The following is a 5,325-nucleotide window of genomic DNA, read 5'->3' as shown; positions in this document are numbered from 1 at the left end:
GAGGAGGAGGAGGAGGAGCAGGAGGAGGATGAGGAGGGCGGGGGATGCTGGAATGCAGCATTAGTCATTAGTCATTAGCTCCTAAATGCTCGCGGCCTGTCCGTGGCGCGAGGCTTTGTGCTGCGGGCAAACTCGAGAGCTCTCTCCCAGATCAATGAGTCCCTGAGTGATATTCCTCTAGACTGCCACCTACCGGCAGCTCGGTGGTTACGTCGGCAGGAGCGCGCGGGCGGTCGGCGGCCGTCTGTGAGAGTGGGAGTAAATTGGCCTGGGTGCGGTGCCGGCGGGTAATTTTAGCAGATTTTTCGAGCTCTCTCGCGCTCTCTCTCATTGGCCTGGGTGCGGTGCCGGCGGGTAATTTTAGCAGATTTTTCGAGCTCTCTCGCGCTCTCTCTCGTGCGCGCTCTCTCTCTCTCTCTTTCTCTTTCTCTCTCTCTCTCTCTTTCTCTTTCTCTCTCTCTCTCTCTCTCTCTCTCTCTCTCTCTTTCTCTTTCTTTCTCTCTCTCGCTCTCTCTCTCTCTCTTTCTCTCTCTCTCTCGCTCTCTCTCTCTCTCTCTCTCATTTTCTCTTTCTCGCCCTCGCCCTCGGACTGCCTGCTAGTCTTCCTCACAAGGCAGATGTGCACACTGGTAAGGGTTTTGCGTTTTCAGTGTGCAATACCTCTGTGCACTCTCGAGCACGCGCGCACACACGCACGCACGCACACATACAGGCATACGAACTTACGCGTACACGTGCATAGGCGCGCGCGTTTCTGGTAAACCCAAACCCACCCTCTGACACTTATTTCTATTTATCGCTTACGAAACGCGCGCACATACGAGTTAATCTGGAAAAAGATTCGTGGGAAATGTTAGCGAAGATTCGAAGGGATATCAGAAGGGAGAGGACTGCATGTAGAAACTACAGTCTCACAGGAGTGGCGGAAGGGGGTGATAGCGACATATACATCAGCCGATGCGCGACCGATGGAGACAGATAGACATACAACAGTAAACAGAGAAGGGAGATGGAGTGAACGTAGACACAGTGACAAATACGTTTCAATCAATTTGAGCGCTATATACTTCGCCGGTGGAGGAGTAAAGTTAAGCTTAGACCCTCTACCATTGCGCGAGCACGCAAACATGCCTACAGTATACCCATCAAACTTGATCAGACGAGAAGCTGTCCAGATGCCATCGGCATAGCAATATTAACGATGCTGGGCCAACGAAGCTCGGAAGTGCTGAGAGACCGGGGTGGGGGGTGTACATGTGAAGTTATTTTCCCCCTCTGTTTTATATTTAGAGTTTTCACAGGCATTCAAACAGATTTCCGATTACAAACAAACTGTGGACTTCGGGTAAACCATCTGTCCTAACGACATCGAAACGCCCGAATCTAGCGTTACTGTTTTTTTTAAACCCAATTCTGTTTTTTTATATGGCGCAGATCTCATTTTTAGAGCTTCTCTTGGTTTTTGTGGTAGTTCATTGCGGTTTTCTTAGCCATTTTACATTTTATAGGCTCATCCTGTTGCTCAGAGCGTCTCAACTTCGCAATCAATATGAGGATGAGAGGAATTCGACTCGGGAATAGCTATAATATATCCCGCATACACGTGTATAAACTAACTGCGATGATCAGAGATTTAATAGCCCGTGTTTGCGCACTTCATCCAAGCTCGGTTTGGGTTAAGTGGCAGGGGGGCACGCAGTTGGTCTAATACTGAATCATGCGAACATAGGCGATTAGAAACACAGTGCGTGCGCAACGTCGTTACTCAATTCGACAGAACACAAGACGGTTTGTTTTCAGTTTTTATCGCTTCGTAGCTTAAGTTATATAGTCCCTTACTCGTGGTAATACCCATCTCGACAACTGGGTCGATGCATGGAGGAGCGGCAATCGGGAGATAAGGTGCCGCCCGCCTATGTAGTTCATCCTCTCATCACGCACACTCAGTAGCGCGGGGATCGTGGGCGGCCGCTCGCGCTACTTCAGGGCCTGACCGCGAACCTTCAACGCTGGACTCGCTTCCACGAGAGGCTTCGTTGTTAGTTACAGAGAAGCACGATGGCCGCTGGCAGCAGCATGACCAGCCGGGTGTAGACGGTAGTAGCAAGCAGTGAACGGGGGGGGGGGGGAGGGCAAAAACAAACATCAACAAATAAACAGATTGCGGCGCGGCGGCGCGGCCTCTGAAGCTGACTCATCCCTGCCGCAGCATCCCTGCGGCGAGGAATGCAAGCAATGTCGGAGCACGACACAGGAAGCCAGCCGCACTTCGCCTGACATCTCCCCAACCCGGCAGCATCCACGGCATCGGTCACCCGCCACGCTAGGCCAACCTCAAAAGATTTCTCATTCGTCTACAAGCCTGCACGCCGGTATTAAAATATTTCTCATTCGCCGTAGCTCTATCAACTCACCACGCCGGCATGGGAAAAATTCCCATTTGTCGTAACCCGTTAGGGGGTGTCTATATTCAAGCCGGTACCGGAGATTACGGTACGCATATATTTGCTAATTATTATATTGACTAATCGAGTAATCGTGCGTCAATAAACTCAATATTCACAGAGAGTATATAGCTAAGACATGTGTCTATAGGTATTTAAAATTTTTGAAATTTAATCATCTGTAATTCACTTCCGTGCGCATATATTTGGCATTTGCCAAAAAACTTGGTCAATAAACTCAATATTCACAGATTCAAGCCGGTACGGGAGATCATTTGCATAATATATTCTAGCTATACTCTCCGTGAATATTAAGTTTATTGACGCACGATTAGTCAATATATTAGCAAATAAATGCGTACCGTAATCTCCCGTACCGGCTTGAATATAGACACACCTAACCCCGTTTGATTGGTAAAAATCGCAAAAAAACTCCCATCGTAGCTTTTTTTCACGGATTCATAATTAAACGTCCATACGAAGACACGGCAGCAAGCACGGCAGAAACGACAGAAAAATATTATAGAAATTTCGAGATTTTTTAGAGATTATTTTAGACGGTTAAAGGCGAAAAAAGGCGATTAAAATATTAAAGAACACGCCAGAGTCCCCCGCGTGCGCACACAATGAATGATTGATTTACACGGTGGACACACGACTGCACGAGGGATCGTATCTCCTCATGTGCGTATGCTACACTCGGCGAGGGGACCAGCCTGCAGTTTAGCTCCGGTTCACCTACTCTCCAGACACCTAACCTCACTGGCTTCACCTCCGAAATTGCCATCAGCGAAAATCATCGCCATCCGTCGGTGAGAAATTGGGCCGTGACAGCCCGCCTAATGGTACTGCAGCTGGAATAATTAAGCAGCGAGCAACCGCGTGCGGTAAATGCCTTCACTCAACAGCAACCAGCGCACTTCACAACACATAGCAGAGAGAGAGCCAGACACAGACAGATAGACAGACAGAAAGGCGGATAGATAAAACGAGAGAGAGAGAGAGATGGGTAAGAAAGAGATGAGGATTGTGGGGGGGGGCGATGAGGATGAAGAGGAAGAGGACGAGTACAAGGACAAGCAATAGTGGCAGCATCAGCATCAGCATCAGCAGCAATAGCAGCATCAGCAACAGCAGCAGCAGCAGCAATAGCAGCATCAGCAACAGCAGCAGCAGCAGCAATAGCAGCATCAGCAACAGTAGCAGCAACAGCAGCAGCAGCAGCAATAGCAGCAGAAGCGGCAGCAGCAGCAGCAGCAGCAGCAATAGCAGCAGAAGCGGCAGTAGCAGCAGCGGCAGTAGCAGCGCCAGTAGCAGCAGCAGCAGTAACAGTGTCACCCATCAGAAGTTCTTTGTCTGACGTTTCTGCGCACAAAGAACGCGTAGTAAATGGATGGATGTGCGAGAGCGCACTGCCTTTGTCTCGCTTCTCCCGCAGATGAGAGGGTTGGGGGGTGCAAGCGGGATGATTCGGACAGGACAGACCGAGACAAAACTCATTCTTCTCAACTCGAAACTCAAGGGTGATACTCCATTAGGAGTAGGAGTAGGATTAATGATTAAAGTTATGTTATAGGTTAGGTTAGGGTTAGGGTTAGGGTTACGATTATCAATCATTAATCATTATTCATTAATCATTAATCATTAATCATTAATCATTAATCATTAATCATTAATCATTAATCATTAATCATTAATGATATCAAAGTTGGGAACACTCCTAATGGAGCGTTGGCCATGCATCTTGGTACGTTTCAATAGTAAAATGATGGTAAATAAACACGAAATGTATTTACTACCACAAAGATTCTCTGCACCATTTCGCCTATTATTGCCGATAACAGCCTATCCACATACACATGTAGGCCTATACCCGTGTACGCGTGCCCCCCCCCACCCATCACCACACATCCATATACACATGTACCCGTGTACACATGTGAGGCCTGCCTAGACTTATGTACGCGTGTCCCCACTTACACATGCGCGCGCGCGTCCGTACATGTGTCACAGCAACGCGCCGATTATCAATAAAGGCGGCGAATTATAAGACTCGCCTTGTGAGTAATGCGTGGCACGTGAGCAACTCCCTCCCCCTCCCCCTCCCCTCGCCCCCTGGCCCTCCCCCTCCCTTAATATCAGCTCGATATGTGCGGTAGTCTGACTAAGCCGTGACGTCACGACGTGCAAACACGTCACCGCAACATTGATCACCGCGATTTTTTATTTATCGCGATCGCTGACGTATATCTGTGTGTGTATGTGCGTGCGTGCGTGCGTGCGTGTGTGTGTGTGAGACGAATTAAGCCTATAGTGACTAATTAATGTACACGTCACGAGATCAGCGTCACGGCTCATCACAAATGGACCCGTGCAGCTGCCACACCGCGTATATTATGCAAATATGCGTCGATCGCGGCCATCTTTGATTTTTTTAATCGCGCCGCGCGTGCGCCATCGTCATTGCATCACCCAGGATGTTTGTTAATTCCACGTTTCGCAAAATTTAAATTTAAACTCGCACGCCGCAGCCATTAAAAATGATTTTCATAATAATTGGCGTCATTATGGTTGATAAACATTTGCGACGCGATTAAATGGAATATACGACTCCACGCCGGGGTCGATGCCGACGTGCGTACGAGGTTGATCTATGTTAACGACGCGTATTAACGACACAGTAGCGACGATTATTACGCGTATCGCGGTGTGTGGTACGGCTTTATCTTAAGCTAACGCATGGCTACATGCAATGTACACACACGCACACGCACGCGACACTTATATACGCAAGCACACACACACACACACACACACACACACACACACACACACACACACACACACACACACACACACACACACACACACACACACACAC

Source organism: Priapulus caudatus, unplaced genomic scaffold, assembly GCF_000485595.1.
Source record: "Priapulus caudatus unplaced genomic scaffold, Priapulus_caudatus-5.0.1 Scaffold1400, whole genome shotgun sequence".
Lineage (NCBI taxonomy): Eukaryota > Metazoa > Priapulida > Priapulimorpha > Priapulimorphida > Priapulidae > Priapulus > Priapulus caudatus.
The sequence above is the reverse complement of the archived record's forward strand: the minus strand, read 5'-3'. Positions refer to the sequence as shown.